The sequence below is a fragment of the Phocoena sinus genome, chromosome 16 (genome assembly GCF_008692025.1).
Source record: "Phocoena sinus isolate mPhoSin1 chromosome 16, mPhoSin1.pri, whole genome shotgun sequence".
NCBI lineage: Eukaryota > Metazoa > Chordata > Mammalia > Artiodactyla > Phocoenidae > Phocoena > Phocoena sinus.
In genome coordinates this window covers 10004636-10026393 of record NC_045778.1, presented here as the reverse complement: position 1 = coordinate 10026393, position 21758 = coordinate 10004636, and the positions used below count along the sequence as shown (strand labels likewise).

Genomic DNA, 21758 nt, shown 5'->3' with positions numbered 1-21758 from the left:
CTTCTATGAACATGAAATATATATGTGTGTATATATATATACATATATGTAATAATGTATTATATACAATTAATATAATAATATAAAACCCTAAGAACTGTTTTATTGTTGTCTTATTAATTTACATGGAGGAAATCATGCTAACTTCAGTCAAGGTGAGGTCAAATAATTCTCATCATTGTTGAAATGTTGTTCTAAAAACAATATGCTTAATGATAAACTACTAAGGAAGTCAGTAGGGTGAGTTATATATTTTCAAAATTCCTGTTACCTTTGGCTAAAAATGTTTAAATGATACAACCTTCATGGTATGCTGAAAGTGGCCACTTTTCATTTTTCTGTTTATACTTTTTACTGACTTACATTAATAACAATTTTACTGAATAAGACAAGGAGTGCCCTCAATAAACCAAGAATGTAACAGGAAAGATGGATACTGCTACAGACTGAACGCCCCACCAAATTCATGTTAAATCCTAATGCCCAATGTGAGAGTATTTGGAGGTAGGGCCTCTGGGAGGTGATTATCAGATGATGAGTGCGGAGCTCTCATGAATGGGATTAGTGCGCTTATGAAACATAAAAGAGGCTCAGGAAAGCACCTTTGCCACTTCCACCAGGTGTGGACACAGCAGAAAGATGGCTTTCTAGGAAACAGGTCCTTACCATACATAAAATCTGCCAGTGACTCGATCTTGGTTTTCCCAGTTTCTAGAATTGTGATTAAATTTCTGTTGTTTATAAGCTACTCAGTTAATGGTGCTGTTTTAGCAGACCAAAGAGACAAAGACAGAAATGTCAACCAATTATTGCAAAAGAAGTGAATGTGTTCTGTCAAAGAGGCATCTATACAGTACAGAGGTTAAAGAAAAGGAGGCAACAGTCAATTTTAAGAGGATTAAGGAAGTTTTCATAGGTGGCAGAGCAGGTAAAATGAGTTTGGAAGGAAGCATCAGAGTCTGATGGGCAGTATCTGCAAACATTAGGAGGCTTGCGGTGTCACACAGGTAAGGCTGGGGTGCTTCTAGGTAGGGCTTGGTCAGCAAACAGGTGGTCAGCAAATAGGTGGAGGGGATCTGCAGCAGGAAAACAAGAGAGGGCCACAGAAAGCCCCCCGCCCCAGAGCACTCATAACTCATCTGATTCCACTTCCGGTGACTCTGCAGCAGACATTCAACTTTAATGGACTCATCTTCCGCTTGTCCTCGAATACCTCCCGCTCATTCACAACTGTGAATGGGAGGCTTAAACTGTTCCCTTTATCACGATGATGCTACGCTTAGACTTATAGCCTGACAAAGTGTGCCTGTTGTTAAAGTCCCACTGATACAGACACTTCATCTATCTCTATCTCCAAATTACAGGAGACTTCAGTTCTGAATACCCGAGGTCTCCTCCAAACTCTGGTACTTCTCTCTAGTTTTTAGAGATATTGTTTTATGAAGTACTAGACTGACATCTAAGTCAGACTCCTTTAGAAGGAGACATCTAAAGTCACGAACAGTTTTTAAGATTAACATCACAAATCCATAATGGTCATGGAAATAAGGACACATGAGCATCTATCTGCTCAGTACGACTGTGTTCCAACATCATGACCCTGCTTTTTCATTTTATTACATCCTAAATCCTAATATGAGAGGTCAAAATGTGAACGCTGGCCACATTTAAGGACTGCAAGTATGGAATGAGGCAGGGCCCAGGAATAAGCACCATGGTCATCTCTCACCCAGGGCCCCAAGCAGGGTCAGCAAAGCAGCCGTCCAGCCTAACACCACATCCATGGTTTGTGGGCTCCTACCCAGGAATCCACCTCCAAAACCTTTACGCTCAAAAGCCTCCTCCAGAAACATGATTTTCCATGTCAGGCACAAACTCTATAAAGGCTAAAGGTATTGCAAAAATAAGCAACAAGAATAAAAGGGAGTGCACACAGAAGCGTTCAATAATGTTATAATCTGAGTTACAGACAAGTCACATCCCATTTACATGCAAAAGACTCTCTGGCTGCTGATTTAGATGGATACAGAGATGGACCAGACCCAACACCGCCATTGTTTCAGATGGTGTATAATTAACATGTGAGAGAAAGAGACTGAGCTTTCTGTTCTGACTGATACATAGCAGCCAGACAATCCACTCTTGGATGACGGCCCCAGCTTATCAGTATTTTCCACCTTGGAAACAAATCATGACTCATTCGAAAAATGCCACCCATTCCAACCACTGAATTTTGTCCAATACAAATCCAAAAGACAATACTTTAAATTTCTTCATAACAAGAACAAGTAGAGAGTCTGTCTTAGAGCCTAGGCTTATGAAAGTGGAAGTTCAAACCCTCCCTCTCCATTGTTTTGTGACACATATTCTACATTTCCATCTCCTTTCCTCCTTCTTCCTTTTCTTTCCAGAAAGTCATTTGAAATGTGGTAACAGCCCAATCTTCCTAACAAATTAAATAACGAGCTGATGTTCTCTGTTAGGCCTAAAGAAGGCCAATGGATTTTTGTCACCTTTATTTTTTAAATCAGGATGCTGTATTTGTTATGTTTGTACTTGTAATTTGATTTAAATTATTGTCTTTTTTGAAATTCTGGATCTAACAAAGCAAATCCTATAATTGAACACATTTCTAAAAGTCCCCTAAATAAAACGTATTGCAAAGACACTTTCAGAATCAGAGAATCTCTCATTTACGTTACTTTATAATTGCATTACACAGTAATTTGCAATTATACCTTCACAATTCCCAATGGTGATAGCCCACCCTTTCTTGCCAGATGTTGTGTTCCACCATCCTAACAAAAGCATTATGGAGCATATTGTAATTATTTCCATTTTATTTCTCATAAACCGAGGCTTCAAAAAGTTCAGTAACTACTTTGGATTTCACCATTAATTCATAAATGGTTTTGAACCTAGGACTTTCTGATTCCAAAGTACATAGTCAGCACCAAAATCCCATGCTCATCCAGTGAATAATAATCACTAATGCTGATTGGTTACTTACTGTCACACAGCGCTCCCAAGAGCTTGACCACATTAACTCCTCTTGTAATTCACACAACAACCCTATGGGATAAATACTCGTATTATTAGACCCATTTTACAGATGAGCACACTAAGGCACAGAGAGGTTAAGTGACTTGTTCAACACTGCAAAGCAGGAAAATGATGAAACTGGGTTGTAACCCCAGGCAATCTGACTCTACCACTCCCTGCCCCACCCCTGGCCCCACCACCATACTTAAGGACTACACTACAATATCAGCAAGTGAATGTATGTTACCTATTTTTAAGATTTTTGTTTCACTTATATGTAAAAATTTTATTTGTGTAATAAACCATGGCCTCTTCAATGGTAATCATAACTAATTTCTGGAAAAGAATTTCCAAACCAGTTTTATTGCACTGACTCGGTTACGTAATAATTTGTTTAATTTTAGTGGAAAAGTCTTTCTCAATATTACTAAATATAGTTGTCAAGATTTTCATTTACAGTCTTTTATTTTAAACAGGCTAGCTGTATTCTGTTGGCTAAAGAGAATGGTCAGATGAGGTGTTAAAGAGATTTCAGTAAACAAAAAAATTAACACATTAAACTGAAGGAGTAATATTTGATCGAATTTCTATGTTGCTCCCTTGGGATCCTGAAATTAAATGATACATAATAAGTATCTAGTGTATCTTGTCTCCTCCAAGAATAAAACACCTAAAAATAAACTATAATAGAGTAAACATCCTGGAGATCAGAAGTAGAAACCTAATTATTATGGTTGGTGGGGATTTGTGTGTGCACTGTGTGTGAGAAACATGTGTTTTTTCATATTTCATTTAAACATAACTTTCTGAAATACAAAAAATAATTGGGGCCATGAGTTAACGTTAAGTGTAATTTTATCATTTATCTCTTAGGTGAATAACAAATAAAATGTTAGACTCTATTAACCAATTTAAAAAGAACACTGTGGTCACAACTTTATTTCCAGCTCCCTACTTGTAATAATAGTCAGCCACAGACGATATCTATTTTTATGGGGTTTTACTGTTAATAATTTCAATTCATTATCTTATTTGTCCTTTAATCTTGTGAATTAGGTAAAGCAGAAATTCTTCCTCTCATTTTGCAGATGAAGAAACTGAGCCCTACATATTTAAGGGACTAGTCAGATGATAAATGTCGGAGCTGGAACTAAAATTAAGGGAATTGAGTAGAATTTCCTTTCAGTGACACCATAAACAACCTATGTCAATTACCCGTATGATACTTGTGTAAGTGAAAGTGTATTAGATACCCTGTTAGATAAAACTGCAATAAAATTGAACTGTTTCACAATATTAAACTAAGTAAAATTTGCAGGCTTACACTGATTTATATGATATTAAAGAACCAAAAGACACTGAAACTTTTTATTCAGTTAAAAGAGAGGTAAAATTCTACACTTCTAAACTCTGCCTATTTAGATACATATGTATTACCATATCAATATGCACACATATACATAACAGATACATCTGAACCTATTTTTTCCTTTTGCATTTGGTTGGTACATAGACTAAGTCTAGCCAATTTCATAACAGCAAAACAAACGCAAGTATTTTGTACACTTCTTGCAAGGTAAGTGCATACTGTGTTGAAGACCTCAATATATAACCATGTAAATGATACTGAATAGAGAATACTTACTAGTGAGGAGCCTTGGTGGTGTACATCATGATGGGAATGGGCACAGTTCAGTCAATCCACAGTCCACTGAGTGACTCATAACTGAAACAAGCGCCATCACTGTTCAGACCTAAACAGGCACACAAAGAGATGACAGTCAGTAAACACCATTTCATACCATTTGCCCAAGAGCAGCTTTCCAACCTGCAGCATTAAAAAAAAAAAAAAAAGTCTGACAAGCAATCCAATGAAAGGGCTTTAATTTACACACCTCTGTTTTCCATATTATGAGTAATATAGCAGTGGAAACACACTGTACAGTCAGTAAAGAAGTAATAAATTTAGTGATTATGTAGCAATTAGGAAGTAATAAATTTAGTAGTAAACTGGTATCACATTACTGGAGGCTATAAACTTATCAATAACAAACTAAACCCAAAAAATTAACATACTCTGATGTAAATTTTTTTGGGGGGCGGGGCTATGTGCTGAGCATTTATAGCACATCTCTGTATGAAATTTCATTTAGTCTTGACAACAAAACTGCAATGTAGGTAATCTCCTCACTTGACAACATTTAAGGCTTAGAGGAGCAGGGCAGTGGGTCCAAGTCCCTATTCTATAGCTTACGCTTCTTCTCCATATCGTGTGGAGTGTGCCAAGCACACACTTTTTCCTACGCTTACTTGCGCTCCATGTAAATTGCGATATAAAAAGTAGATACCAGGAGGATTACATAAAGACGTATCTTTGTTTCCCCTGTAGTTCCCTAGAAGACAAGCACTGTTATTCTGCTCATCTTTGTATGTCAAAATGTAAAGCGAGATCTTGTTTTGGGACACAGTACCTGGCACACACTGATATCTGCTGAGTAAATAAATGAGTAACAGCAACAACAGAAGTAGGAATTGGCATATATCTTTTGTCTCAAGTCACATTTTTCGCTTTGTCAGTCCTTTCACTTACTTGCCAAACTTGTCTTCCTGTTTGCCACGCAATCTCAGGAAAAAGTAGGAAGAAACATGTAAAAATCATGTGAATGGAGTTCAAATATAATCATTCAAAGAATTACAAACTAGTCAGTAGTCAGTTTAATTTAGTTCAATCGGAGAGGTTTCTGAAGAACAGCAAAAGGGAAAATAACAAAAATTTTCCAGAGAGGGAGAAAAGAAAAAATCCACCTTTCACTTCTAGGTTGGCCATCAGCTGGCTAACAAAACCTAATCACCTTTCCTGTGGTCAGATCCCAACAGAGGAGAAAACTGAAATGACTAAAGACTCCAGGTAGAAACTTCATGATCACAGGAAACTAAGAAGTGCTGCTTTGGATTGGAGATGCTGTAGAGAAGCAGCCAGACTGGAGACTCTGATGGTCAGACCCTAATTTACCCTGCAGACGAACAGCGTCTCAGCACCCTGCCTATGTAGGGCAGGGCCTGGCAAACCATAGCCTGCTGCCTGTTTTGGGGTAGCCCGTGAGCTGAGAATGGTTTTTGCACATTTAAATCGTTGGAGGAAGTTAAAAGAATCATATAAGTGTAAATTATTTGAAATTCAAATTTCAGAGTCTATAAATAAAGTTTTATGAGAATACAGCCACAACCACTCACGTACATATTGTCTCTGGTTACTTTCATGCTACAACAGTAGAGTTGAGAGGTTGTGAAAAAAATAGTATGACTTGCAAAGTCTAAAATATATTTACTATTTGACCCTTTACAGAAATCACTGGCTGATTTCTGGTCTAGAAAACTGTTAGTTCTCAATTTGGAGGGGATGATACTAGAGAAAGGGGCTGCTTCAGGGCAGATTGGAAGCAGGAGGTGGGAATCCACTTCCGTACAAAGACCCATGGACGATGCAATATTATGAATATAGCAGGAATTTTTCTGGGGGCAGTGGGGTTCTTCCCTGGAGGAAGCACCAGAAAGGAAGGTAAATTCAGCCACACTCAATCTGGCACACAAGCTGGGCCAATGAGGATGGATGGAGAAATCTGGCTACCAGGATGTCATTTTTCAATATAGCAGAATGAAGTTCTTATGAAGGAAATCAAACCTCCAGGGCTCTGATTCTCTTCCCATATGTGCCAGCCTCAAGAAAGGCAGATAACTTAGATAACCAGTTTTGTTTTGTTTTGTTTTTTTGCTGAAGGTCTGAAGAAGATTACAAGAGCAAACGGAGAAACCCCAAGCAGGTAAAAGACACTCCATCTATCCCATAGAAGGGCAAATGGTGGGCCATATCTAAGGATGGATAAACAGGTGATGAAGCAAAACAAAACAAAGCACAAAGACTATATAAAAAAGAATCTGCTACGTAACACAAGGAAACCATAGATGAAGTATTTGCATTTGAAAGATATCAAAGAAAGTTAAAATAATGTTTTGTAGCACATCCGCTTTGTGCTTTTGATGAAGTTTGAGACAACATAGAATAAAATCCCAAAGATTTATCTTTAGAGAAGTTAATTACACCCAAATAAATGGAATGACACTTAAGTGGTTTCCCATTTACATTTTAATTGCATGTTGGTGAAGAGAAGAGGGGTTTTGATCTCAGAGACTTGGGTCTGAACATCAATTCCACTTATTTTCTTGCTGTACGACCTTGGACAACTTACTTTCTATTCAAAGTCTTATTCCCATCACCTCTTCAACAGGGTTATTCTGAGAGTTGTAGGACAAAATATGCATAAGAAATCCAGCATACTGCCTGTCACATGGGAGGCCCAGGATACTTACCAGCTTCGTATGTTCTTTCTGGCCCTGCTTACTTTCTCACCCTCTTGTTTTAACAGCAATCAACTACCGCGATCATTACAGCTGTAGGAAAATAGCTGCCGGACATGTAGGTCTCATCTATGCTGTCACATTTGACTTTGCACCGTATTTTCTCTAGGTGGACTACACCTTTTAACTTTGGGCTCTTCTCTATTTAACTGGTAAGACAGTATTCACTTGAAAAAGAATTTAATTCAGAAGGGAATTCTTTAGCCATCCTTAATCCCTTAGGCAGAAATATACAGCCACAAGATTTTGCGCATTAAATCTATTTTTATGATTAATACTGTATTATTATTTATTTACATGTGTCTTTCCCAGGAGGCTATATCTTGGTCAAGTGCATTGATAGGATACATCAAGAGAAAAAACTATGGTCTCATGGGGAAGACAGACATGGCAATGGAAACACACATACACACACACACACACACACACACACACACACTTGGCCTATATTTCTGCCTATTCACTGACCTCACAGTGGACACTGCCCCCAAGTCTTTTGATCCTTACTGAATGGACAGCACCTCCTTCATGCAAGATGCAATCTGGAGTCAAAGAGTGACTTCATCAATGCTTGGTGAACAACAGGCTCTATTATTTTCTTAAGGAATAAATAAAGAATGATGGAAAGGTAAAGTTGGTGAGGATTTGATACATAAAAAATGGACATTTAGAACACTGTTGGTGACCCTGACCACTTAATTATCCTGGAACACCATTTGGAAATATGCACAAAATCGTACAAATGTCTTCATTTTACACACTTGGTTATTAAATCATCTTTAGAAGTAGTCCCCAATGACAAACTTCTCCCATATCTTGAACATCTACCATGTGCCAGACTCTGGTAGGTACAACCTCTAAGTAGCTGTTCTTCTTCTTCTTTTTTTTTTTTTAGAGGAGAAAATTGAAGGTGAGGAAACAAGAGAATTTTTTCTTGACTAGTATCACACAGGTAGTAGAGACTTAAGTATATCAAATTCTAAAGTCTAGGCATTGCCATACAAGAAACTAAGCTTGGTCTCTACATTGTAAAAAGATGTTCTTAACAGAACACTAATTGTGTAAACAGTTGATAAATGGTAGCTGTTATTACTACTATTATTAATACCATAACCCAACAAAGGGGAATCAGTTCAACACTATGGAATGTTACACTGTTAAACGTATACGATGCTTTATTGCTATAATAAGTAGGAAAGTTATGCTGATATAAGGAAATGTGTACATAAATGCAGAATACAAAACATTACATATAGATTCATTAAAATTACAGGCAGTTCCACATAGGGTAGCTTAACAAAAATTAGAAGACAGTGTGATACATATAATAAAACTTTCGATTATAGGTAACTTATTTGAAGTTCACCAATTTATTTGAGCAAGTGAAAATTTGCTTGAGTTCAAATTTATGTTTAAAAAAACAGATATGTATATACATTTCTAAAAGTGGTGATAACATCCTAGACCTTCTCCGCATTTGAAAGCTCATTTTTTTCTCCGAGCAAGATAATATATTACTCTTGTTTCAGTAAAGAGCTGTTTGTTTGTCCATTTATTTATTTTGCTGTTAGGAGTGGAAACGTTTAGGGGCTGATTTAAAAAATAAGAATGACTGAAGTTTTCTTTGAAATGGAATCATTTAAACCATCTACTCCAATTAAAACAGACATAGTTTACTTTAATATTTCCCAATTAGCATAAGAAATCAACATATGATGATGCTAACTCCTATACACAAAGGTTTCATATGTATATATTATATATATGTGATACATATACACACACATATATATGAGAAAAAGAGAGAGCTATTTCAGCAGAACCTCAAAAAGAACAGTGTCAAAAGTTATTATCCAAAAAAGGGTGAGAATATTTGACAAGAGCAACAGTTGAGGCTCAAAAACATGTGGATTTGTGCTCAGACAGCTATCTGAAAACTAACCCCACCAGAGGCTATCCAGCTCACTGCTCTTTTTAGGTTCAGACTTTCCTCTGAAGGCAGTTCTAATCAGTGTCACCCACTCACGAAGCATATAATGTTCTTTTATTCTCATCACATTATAAGAGCACAAAGGTACAAAAATTCAAAGAATTCTGTTTGATCAAAAGCACCTTTTACCAGTGAAGGTGCAGGAAAGTGACCTTGATTGCAAAGCTATGAAACCTACTCATCTAGGAATCAGAAGCGTCTCCTCCTGTGTGAGTGGGTGGCTTCTCTTCCCTATGATGATTATGTCAAGAGTTTAACGCCTGATTTATCCATGGTTTGAGCAAACTAATGGTTAGGTCTGAGGCAAATAGTGATATTCCGGATGAAACTATACATTTTAGCTAGGTTTTCCATAACTTGAAGACTATTTGAAGAGTATTTTTTCTTTCTTCGTTGACTCTAAAATTATTTTTCACTAGGCTTAACTATTTTAGTAACTGCATTTGATAGCCACAGTGGTAAGGTAGAAAATAATAAACCAAAAAGAATGACAACCTCGGTGAGAAAGGCTCAGGCATAAGCAAAGTAGGACGTATATCTCTAAGTCTGGTTTAAATTGCTACCGGGCGGGTTTATATGTGTGTTTACATTTGTAATGAGGCAACTGTCACTTCATGCTTACGTTTATTGGCTATTAGAGTTTAAAGAATAGTTGTACTGAAAATTAACTTCTGTGTTTAGTCTACATTTGCTCTCCTAGTGTTCCAATCACTCTTCTCTCTTCAATTTAACTAAAGTACAGTTAAATTAACTAGACAAAAATCAGTGGATTATTTTTCATATGTAGTTTACAAAACAGAGACAGCCGGCCTCCAACTCTATTTAAATTTTAAATCAAGCTCCAACATTATCTAATTGGGTTGACACAACCATTAGACAGACTGTGGATAAAGGGCTCTCTTATGAATCAGTGCTGTCGCGATGGTACAGAAGTGGTTAAACTGTCAGACGCAGTGGCGTTGGGGAGGTGAGCTAATGCAGAAAGAAGGTCAAAAGTTAGGGCAAAGCCAACACAGAGAAAGTGGAAAGCAGTTTCTATTGGCTTCTCCTTTAAAAAAAAAAAAAAAAAAAAAAGAGGAAAAACAACCTCTCAGAGTCTCTCATCATGCTTTGTAATTGCACTGTAGGTGAGAACTATGTACAGGAAAGAAAGAGATATTTGGAAAGCCCTCCCCAAATGGTACAATCTCATCATTTCAGCCACTATACGCTCCTGCTCTCCCCTTTCTTTTTTCTCTTCTGCTTCTCCCCAACCCTCGCTTCTCTTCCTTTTCCTCTTCTACCTGTCCTTTTTTATTTTTATTTATTTTATTTTATTCTTTTTTTGCAGTACGCGGGCCTCTCACTGTTGTGGCCTCTCCCGTTGCGGAGCACAGGCTCCGGACGTGCAGGCTCAGCGGCTGTGGCTCACGGGCCCAGCCGCTCCGCGGCATGTGGGATCTTCCCGGACTGGGGCACGAACCCGTGTCCCCTGCATCGGCAGGCGGACTCTCTACCACTGCGCCACCAGGGAAGCCCTCTACCTGTCCTTTTTTAGCAGGAGCATCATCACAATCAGTGTTACTTATGTGCCTTCCCCTGTGCACAACACTTTGATGGGGGCTTTACACGCGTATCTGTTTTCTTTTCAATGTCTTCCAGAATTGCTATTACTATCCGTCTTTTAAAAAGCTGCAGTTCTTATCAAGTGAATTTTACAGCCAAATAGCCAGTGAGTGAGCAAATGTAGGAATCAAATCTGATTCAATCTAATTCTTTTATTAGTAAAAGAAAGGTTCCTGGGAATAGAACTCTTTGCAAATGCAGAATTTAGCAGAACATCACAGACCCTGAGCATCTAAGGTATTAGGATGTTAGGTAGGGTGGTGGAATCTGGGAGCTGAACTAAGTTATCCTTCAAAACACAATTCCATATCAGAGAGCTATTCACTTAAACATTCTCAAATAACAGCAACAGATAAGTTTAGGAACAAATGAAAGTAATTTCTGAACCTTAATGTTAGGAGGGACAATAGGGTCAATGTACCAGTTAAAACAAAGACAGACAATTGTTACTAGACCAACAGATCTGTAAACAGGCAGGGTAGTTAAAGGGGTATTTCTTTACCAAACTGCAACAAAATTAGCAGTCTATGACTACCTCGGCCACCTGAAATATGCTAGGGATATTAGAGATGGAACCCAAGAAAAGCAAACTTAAAAGTCACCTTTGAAACCTAAGAAATGAAAGAACAGAAGAAACAAAGAAAGAAAAGCAAGCTTAATTATTACCTTAAGACCTCATAGGACCCACTATTGGAATGAGGAAGCTTTCTACCGGAATACATCCACAGAGGCAAAATATGCATTTACATTGAGATGGAAATGGCACCCTTACAACTTCTAAGCTGTCTGCTAGAATGCATAATTACTTTCAAGTACTTGAGAAGCCCGTGCACTCTTGATTCTGAAACCTGAAAAGGCCTTTGGTTTCCTGGAAGCACAGTATGAAGGAAGACAGCCAAAAAAGCATAGAAAATATTCAGGTTGGGGTTTTCTCTTTTCACATTACCAGCCTGGACTTTTAGATGGCTATCTTCGTGCATGTCTTTGGATACTTTCCTAGTTTTGTCTCGAAATGAAATGATTTATGATTCAGAAATCATAGTTAGCTCAAGTGGATATGACGATTTTCAAAAAGTTGAGGGCTTCCCAGTATCTTGGGTATAGAGATGCCTCGGGTATGTTTTGGAGTTAAAATATTTACAAATTTCACAAATGCTATTTAGTCTTTGGAAGTGATCGCACTTCCTTTAATCCCAGGGCACAGTTAAAAGACAAATGCGGTAAGCATTCCTTAGTACTAATATTCAGATCTCTCTTGACTAAGTGAGAAAGACTGCAAGTAAACAGGGCAACAGGATACTGTGTGCTTAGGGCAGAAAGAGGACAACCTCATCACTTAGGATGGCAGCAAGTGTGGCTTTTGCATTCAGTACTTCAGATGCATCATTTCATACCGCTGTCTCTCTTAGCCCAAGTCTCCTCTAACCTCTACATTTAAGCAAGGGAAGTATCATTTTAAATAAGGATAAAAAGAGGGCCTTCTCACTTATATATTAGAGAAAGTACGTTTTAGGTTACTTACAAATTGATATCAAGGATATTATTAAGAAACAAAGAACAAGCAATAATCCTAAAGTAGAGGGCACGATAAAGGCTTTGGATAGGAACTCCTCTACCATATGTGTATATACACAGATTGTTCTTAAACTATGCATTTATACAGTGAGGCCAACCATTAAGATTACTGACCTTCCTGGCAGTTACCCGCTGAATTCCATAAGCCTCCAACTTCCTGATGGACATAAGAACACGGGCTGGCAGCCCCACCAGTAAACTCTAAGCCAGTTAGTAGAACGCACTCTTCACAAAGTTTCCCTTCTTCCTCAGTCACAGCTCATGAGTATTAATCTTGAAGCTATGTTCCCCATCCCAGTAGAGACTGTTTGCCATTGGAGGAGAATGCCTTTAGCCAAGAGAATGCTAGTAACCATGTCCTCCATCTAGGACTAGAAGTACATTATTCAGCTAGAAATAAATTACTGAGATAGAATGGGGAGTAGTCAAACCACGTTCTCCTCTGGGCATTTTGGGAACTGGAAAACCAAAGCCAAGGTTAGAATTTAGGTAAATTCATCCAAAGAAGGAAACGTGACACCATGAGGATAGTCACATAACCCTAAAGCAAATGTTATTCCTGCCTCCTGGACTCCAAATACAGAATGGAGTCGGGAGCGACAGACTTAAGACGCCTCACAGGCTTGGAACTAGCAATGCATTGCTGAAGTCTAAAGCATGCTTTCTCATACACGCGGCAGGCTTGCAACTTGAAAACAGTGCATGCTATTCAAGATACCTAATCTGCCTCAGCCTCGTCAGCAATTCCAGGTGAGGCTTCATCCCTCTGGTTCAAGGTCAAGCTGCAACAGCCTGTACCCAAAGGCCCGGATGACAGCCTCTTTCACAGCTTTTGCCTCTACTCCAGCCTAACCGATGGCCCTGCCCTCAAAAGCCACTGACCTCCATGAGGCTGACTCCTTGATTCTAGGGAACAAGCTTCAGAAGTACCAACAACAGGTCCAGGCCAGGAAAACTGCTGAGATTCCCAAACAAAAAAACAAATGTAGGGATGAGGGGAAAAAAGATCTTCCCAATAGGACAGGATTCTTAGGCCTAAGCAAAACCCAAGCGCAACACAAGGAGCCTGAAGAATTTGCTGACAAGAGTGTGAAAGTGTTTTCACAAGGTAGATCCCACACTCAATGTGAGTCTGGGGTTCTAGAAACACAGGGCCTAAGGGGGAAAAAAAGAAATGCAAAGGACTTAAAATATACTAGATAGGAAAGAAAGGTCTCAAGTAAGACCTGGTGACTGGGGTTCCACCGAAAGTTGGTAATATGACAGCAACGTGATGAACTTCCCTTTTAGGAGAGAAGAGACAGATAGATTGAGATCTTTTTGCCCCAGATATGCTGAGTGCATGATACCAATATTAACTAACAGAAAGATTTCTTCCAAGTTTTAATCTATCTTCCTTCCCTCAACAAAGATTTGGTGCTGAATTAATTCTACTACTCAGGCTCTGATAAAAGTATAATCATTTGGTGGAAGAAAGTTGTAAAAGCAGCCCAGGCTGCAAATGCTAAAGATCCACCTAGAACTTAAGCTGCATGAGAGCAGAAACTCGCTCACTGCTGCATCTACAGCATGTAGCACAGTTGCCTGGAAGGTAGTGGAATATCTTTGGATGGATGAGCATGCTTATAGAAAGACAGCATCTCCTAAGTAAGTCTTCACTGAAGTTTAGCAGCTTCTAGCAGTGGTATTACACCCTTCAATCAATGACAGCTGTACTACAGCACAGATTATTACTTTTATTATTCTGTATCATTTAGTCATCTTCTCCCACCAACTAGGTAAAATGCTAGCTGTTCCAAATATGGACTGTATCATTTAATCCTTATCACAACCTTGAAAATATATATTAGCCTCATTTAACAGATTAAGAAACTGATGATTCAAACTTAGGTTGAATTTTGCCAAATTTCATTCACTTTCCACCATACAATAATTTCTCTATCTTCTGTCACAGAGAATGTTCCTGAAATCAGAAATAATAGGTAGACTTCTGGAGGTGAGAGGTGGCAGCAAATTCTGGCATCACGATGATGTTGTTATATGAAAGTAATCTAGCCAGGGATTCACTTCCCCATCTATGAAATGGGATCAAATAAGTTAATAAACACGTGAAAATGCTCTGAAAATTAAGGATGTAGAAGCGTATATCAGTGTGTGTGTTCTCTAACGAACATTTCCGTTCTGACACTCATGTAATGATGAGGGAAAGTAGCAGGGGACAACCAGCTAACCAGCCAGAACTGCCAAGTCAGCCTATACTCAATGGGGCAACAGAGGTGGCAGGCAGATTAGCCTCACTGCTAATGTAGTAGTCTACCATCATGGAAGACTGAGCTTAATTATGGAGGTTTTATTCAGTAGGTTTTATTATCATATTCACATAAAATTTGACGAATAGGAAGAACAGAATGCTTTTCTTTTCTAAAAACAGAGTGAGGGCTTCCCTGGTGGCGCAGTGGTTGAGAGTCCGCCTGCCGATGCAGGGGACACGGGTTCGTGCCCCGGTCTGGGAGGATCCCACATGCCGCGGAGCGGCTGGGCCCGTGAGCCATGGCCGCTGAGCCTGCGCGTCCGGAGCCTGTCCTCCGCAACGGGAGAGGCCACAACGGTGAGAGGCCCGCGTAACGCATAAAAAAAAAAAAAAAAAAAAAAAAAAAAAAACAGAGTGATTTGGCCTTTTTTCCCCCTAAAGGAGAATGAAAATGTTCCCAAATATATTACTATTTAAGGCTTTAATTAAGGGGGCATTTTGCAAAAATAAATCTTTTGTTTCATGCAACTAATAGAGTGAAAATCTAAAAGACATAAATGATATCTCAGCTGAATCTGCTTGCATCCTTTTTGTTCTCATTTCGTTAGAGGTGATTCTGCATACATTTAGAGCAAAATTATATTAAACTACCAGGCAATCCTTTCTCTTACATTTTTCCAGTATATTCCTGATTACTTTCATACTTAACCTCCCAATTTTCATTACACTTTGCTTTTTTTGTTTTTTTCTAGGATCTTAACGTTAAACTTTATCAGGTAGAGTGAACTCCTACATATCTTGTAAGAAAAATTCATCTTAGAAGCCCATTCTAGAGACATTCTTTTCTACAAGACAAAGTAAAAAGGAGACATATTTTCCTTAGAATTAATTAAGTGCATGGTATCTTGTAACACTTAATCCACAAAAATTCTATTTTAAGTAGAGTCACAGAAAATGCTTCTAACATTTTATGACACCTGACATGATCAAACTATATGAGCTATACTCAATCCCTAAATAAAATCATTGGTTCCATTAAACTATTTTTTAAGTTTCTTATCAGAAGTTCTCATGATCCTCTAACATTTTAAAATATAATTTTCCTGTACACCTTAAACGTACACAGTGATGTATTCAATTATTTCTCCATAAAACTGGGGGGAAAATGTAATTTCCCTCATCTAAATTCATCATCTCTAACAAATATGTAGTTTTTTCCTGTTTTTGGCCCCAAAGCTTTTAAAAAATAATGGCCAAATACAATAATGAGAAACAAAGTCTGAAATGAGTCCTATTTATTCTTTTATCATTACCATCAAACTCATCAACAGAGTGGTCCTGGTACAAAGCTTGACTCTAGTCACCATGAGGCTCATATGGCTTGGGTAGGGGAAATCTTGTTCTTCTAAAAGTATACCAAGCAGTGGAATGAGATACATTTTGATATAACTTTATGAAGTGACACATGAGACAAATAATTCAATGTATAAAAGAAATCACATGCATACAAATTTCCATACATTTGAATGTGGGGGCTACTGAAGAGAATGAGATGATATGCACATCAAATTGGGTTGATTGAGGAAAGCTTCCCAAAATACATCTATTTGAACTTGGACTCGATGAGAGCAGAAAAATTCGAGAAAAGGACAGACGGAGCTGTACATGGGACAGAGGTTTTGTTAGTGATGGCAAGTCAGCTATTCTAGTGTAGAAAACTAGGTTGCCTGCATTGGAGAATAAGGTTTGGTCAACAGGATAAGCAAAGGGCAAATAAATGTGCTCCTTTCAAGCCTTTGTCTTTGAAATGGCAAAAACAGAAAAGACAAATTTTAAAAAAAATCCCTCAATTTTCAATTCTTGTTTTCTATATTTTAAGATAAAGCATGAAGAAAATACAAAATTACGGTGGAATTCACCCTTTTTTAGTATACGGCTTGTTGAGTTTTCATAAATGTTCACTGTAGTGTATCCATGCCCACAATCAAGATACACATCTCCACTGCCCTAGGAAGTTACCTGTGTGCTTTGTAGTTAGTACCCTGCCACCTCCCCAGCCCCGGCAACCACTGCTCTGCTTTCTACTCTTGAAGTTTTTCCAGAATGCCTTACAAATTAAACCCTTTTGTGTCTGGTTTCTTTTATTGAGCATATGTTAATATGTGGAAGACTCATAATTGTACGAGTTTATCTCTAGATTCTGAATTATGTTCCATTGATCTGTATATCTGTCTTTTTAAAAAACTTTTGATTATTTTGGGTCCTGTGAATTCCCACATAAATGTCTGGATCAACTCATCAACTTCTGCAAAAAATCTGAGTGCATATTAATAGATTTTAACTGAATCGACTGATAAACTCGGAAAGAACTGCCATCTTAACAATATTAAGCCTTTCAATCCATGATCATGCGATGGCTCTGCATTTATTCAAATCTTCGTTAACTTCTTTAAGATAACATGTTCATCCTTCAGAAAGTTCCCTCAGAAATGTTTCATAATTTTTGTTGTATAGGTATTGTACCCCTTTTGCTAAATTTAATCCTACATATTTTTTGTGAATAAAATTATTTTAATTTCATTTTCAGAAAGTTCATTGATAGTATATAGAAATACAGTTGACTGCACATTGTCTTATATTTTCTGGTTTTGCTGAACACTTTACTAGTTCTAATACTACTTTCATGGATTGCACAGGGTTTTCTACAACTGCCAATAAGCATAATTTACTTCTCTTCTAATCTGGATGTCTTTAATTACTTATCCCTATATTTAATTTTGGCCTTATTGCAGTTGCCAGAATGTCCTGTACAACTTTGAGTTTTAAATTGAGCGCCTTGTCTTTTTTTCTGTCATAGGGAAAAAAAGATTGTCTCTCATTCTTTTTTTTGCAACATCTTTATTGGTGTAACTTGCTTTACAATGGTGTGTTAGTTTCTGCTTTATAACAAAGTGAATCAGTTATACATATACATATGTCCCCATATCTCTTCCCTCTTGCGTCTCCCTCCCTCCCACCCTCCCTATCCCACCCCTCTAGTTGGTCACAAAGCACCGAGCTGATCTCCCTGTGCAATGCGGCTGCTTCCTACTAGCTATCTATTTTAAGTTTGGTAGTGTATATGTCCGTGCCACTCTCTCACTCCGTGGCATGTGTGATCCTCCCGGACCGGGGCATGAACCCGTGTCCCCTGCATCTGCAGGCGGACTCTCAACCACTGTGCCACCAGGGAAGCCCATGTATGTTTCTATTACCATTTTCTTAATTGTTTTGGGTTTGTTATTGTTGGTCTTTTCCTTCTCTTGTGTTTCCTGCCTAGAGAAGTTCCTTTAGCATTTGTTGTTAAGCTGGTTTAGTGATGCTGAATTCTCTTAGCTTTTGCTTGTCTGTAAAGGTTTTAATTTCTCCATTGAATCTGAATGAGATCCTTGCTGGGTAGAGTAATCTTGATTTTAGGTTTTTCTCCTTCATCACTTTAAATATGTCCTGCCACTCCCTTCTGGCTTGCAGAGTTTCTGCTGAGAGATCAGCTGTTAACCTTATGGGGATTCCTTTGTGTGTTATTTGTTGTTTTTCCCTTGTTACTTTTAATAATTTTTCTTTGTATTTAATTTTTGATAGTTTGATTGATATGTGTCTTGGCGTGTTTCTCCTTGGATTTATCCTGTATGGGACTCTCTGTGCTTCCTGGACTTGGTTAACTATTTCCTTTCCCATATTAGGGAAGTTTTCAACTATCATCTCTTCAAATATTTTCTCAGTCCCTTTCTTTTTCTCTTCTTCTTCTGGGACCCCTATAATTCGAATGGTGGTGCTTTCAATGTTGTCCGAGAGGTCTCTGAGACTGTCCTCAATTCTTTTCATTCTTCTTTCTTTATCCTGCTCTGCATTTCCACTATTTTATCATCCAGGTCACTTATCCGTTCTTCTGCCTCAGTTACTCTGCTATTGATCCCTTCTAGAGAATTTTTTATTTCATTTATTGTGCTGTTCATCACTGTTGTTTGCCCTTTAGTTCTTCTAGGTCCTTGTTAAACGTTGCTTGTATTTTCTCCATTCTATTTCCAAGAATTTGGATCATGTTTACTATCAATATTCTGAATTCTTTTTCAGGTAGACTGTCTATTTCCTCTTCAGTTGTTAATGAAGTTAACACCGGGGAAGTTGTCCCTGGATCCTGGGACCCTGGCAGTGGCGGGCTGCACAGGCTCCCCGGAAGGGAGGTGTGGAGAGTGACCCGTGCTCGAACACAGGCTTCTTGGTGGCGGCAGCAGCAGCCTTAGTATCTCATGCCCGTCTCTGGGGTCCACGCTGTTAGCCGCGGCTCGCACCTGTCTCTGGAGCTCCTTTAAGCGGCGCTCTTAATCCCCTCTCCTCGCGCACCAGGAAACAAAGAGGCAAGAAAAAGTCTCTTCGGCAGGTCCAGTCTTTTCCCCGGACTCCCTCCCGGCTAGCCACGGTGCACTAACCCTCTGCAGGCTGTGTTCAGGCCGCCAACCCCAGTCCTCTCCCTGAGCTCTGACCGAAGCCTGAGCCTTAGCTCCCAGCCCCACCTGTCCCGGCAGGTGAGCAGACAAGCCTCTTGGGGTGGTGAGTGCCGGTCGGCCCCGATCCTCTGTGCGGGAATCTCTCCGCTTTTACCTCCGCACCCCTGTTGCTGTGCTCTCCTCCGCGGATCCATGGCCTCCCCGCTCCGCCACCCGCAGTCTCTGCCCGTGAAGGGGGTCCTAGTGTGTGGAAACCTTTCCTCCTTCACAGCTCCCTCCCACTGGTGCGGGTCCCGTCCCTATTCTTTTGTCTCTGTTTATTCTTTTTTCTTTTGCCCTACCCAGGTACCTGGGGGGTTTCTTGCCTTTTGGGAGGTCTGAGGTCTCCTGCCAGCGTTCAGTAGGTGTCCTGTAGGAGTTGTTCCACGTGTAGATGTATTTCTGATGTATTTGTGGGGAGGAAGGTGATCTCAGCATCTTACTCTTCCGCCATCTTGAAGCTCCTCTCTCATTCTTAGTATAATGTTAGCTGTAGGGTTTTTTGTAGATACCGTTTTTCACAGGCTAAGAAAGTGTCCTTCTATTCTTAGTTTGCTGAAAGTTTTTTGTTTTTGTTTTTAAATCAGGAATGGATGTTGGATTGTGTCAAATGCTTTTTTGCATCTACTAAAATGACAGTGTGTTTTCTCCCTTTATTCCATGAATTTGGTACATTACATTAATTGATTTTTTTTCCTATTAAACCAATTTTGCATTCAAACAACAACTTATACTTAGTTAATTTATACATATTGGTTAATTTATACATTGATTTGGTTTGCTATTTTTGGTAGAAGAAAAGGATTGAGACTAGCACCTGAAGCTAGTACTGAGTCTGCATCAGGTAACTTCTGAAGATGGAGGACTATAGGGTTGATGTAAAGGTGAATAATAAATGGACTGAGGTAGGAAATACATCGTCAGTGAAAGTAACAGAAAATTAACAAGACACCTCATAACTATCAGCTATCTAAGCTTCAAAATGAAAGGCATGTTAAATTAGGGCTTTCTATACTCACTTCTCACTTCATATCAGAGCAGATGGTACTCACTAAACTGAAGATATGCTATATTCCATGATGTATTATCCCTGGAAACAGGGTAAGATTTGCAAGTATTTCTTCAGTAACAATTTTTAAAATCTTGTTTTCTTTCCTCAAAGGGAACCATTGCTGAAACACTTCAAGTACTAGAAAAAGACATCAGTGGGTTGAAAAGTGAATGGAAGAGGAGGAAGAAGATCCAGCTAGTGTAGACTAGTCTTTTAAGCCTGAATAAGAAGGGGAATATCCATAATGGTTTTTTGAGTTAGTCCAGAAGAAAATATGTTGTTACGACTGGTCTCCATCCCAAGCTAAGTGGAGGCTCTTTTATTTCCATCTCTAACCTCTGCTGTTCCAGGATCTACAGGTCCTATTTGTACCAAAGATTGTCAACTACACTTTTCAAGTCATGTTTTGGCATTTACTGTAGCTGGATCAACTAGAATTTAGAGGACACCTTGTTTACTCTGTCATCCTGATGACCTGCACCTTCCAACAGATGGCCAGCCAAAAGCCCAGTGCAGAACAGAAAGGATCTACAGAAAGTGTTTATCCTGTTGTCACAAGAGACATTCAACAAGATGTGCCAAGCCTCTCACTGATCAATACATCACATACTCCCTGCACGACAGCAGGAATCAGTTCTGCTGAGTATTAATGAGACAGAATCTCAAGACTTGTCATATCCCATCACACAACAAGGTCTAGCTAAGAGATGGCTGACATGGACAGCTGTGATCTGCCATCATCTCAGTATAAGACAAAGAAAGCAGCAACATGAAAGGGTTTTACTCCCTCTTGAATTCATCCATCCATTTACTCATTTATTAAATAATGATAGCTACTGACATTTATTAAAGGCCTTCTATGCTAATCAGTTTTACATTTTCTCTTAATCCTCATATCAACTCTATGAGCGTTTTCATTTTGGAGATAGAGAAGTTAAGGAACTTGCAAGAGCTCACAGGTTTCCATTCTGTGCTGAGCACTTAGCAAAATACAAAAGTACAAAATACATGTCATCACACCCATCCTTATAGAAACTAACTGTACAGTATGAGAAAACAGATTTTTAAAAAACTGTCTACAGTGAGATGGTAATAAAAATAGTTAATATTCTAAAAATGCTTTCTAAATAATATGCAGTTATGTATCTTTCATTATCTATCTTTTAATATTCATAAGCCTCTGAGATAGGTTCTTTGATTAACTTCACAGATGAGGAAACTGCGGCTTACAGAGGTTAATTAAATTGTCAGAAGTTTTCAGGTAGTAAGTGATGAATGCTATGATTGAGATATTTACCGTAT

The 21758-nt window shown here is 38.6% G+C and overlaps 1 protein-coding gene across 1 annotated transcript in view; it reads right to left on the bottom strand.

Annotated features, from left to right (window-relative positions):
• Positions 1-21758, bottom strand: part of CHRM3 (cholinergic receptor muscarinic 3) — a 515691-nt gene that overhangs the window by 373165 nt on the left and 120768 nt on the right. Inside the window, exon 2 of the mRNA XM_032608221.1 lies at positions 4688-4796. The gene's annotated coding sequence lies outside the window, so the exon portion shown is untranslated. The remainder of the gene's footprint in view (positions 1-4687; positions 4797-21758) is intronic.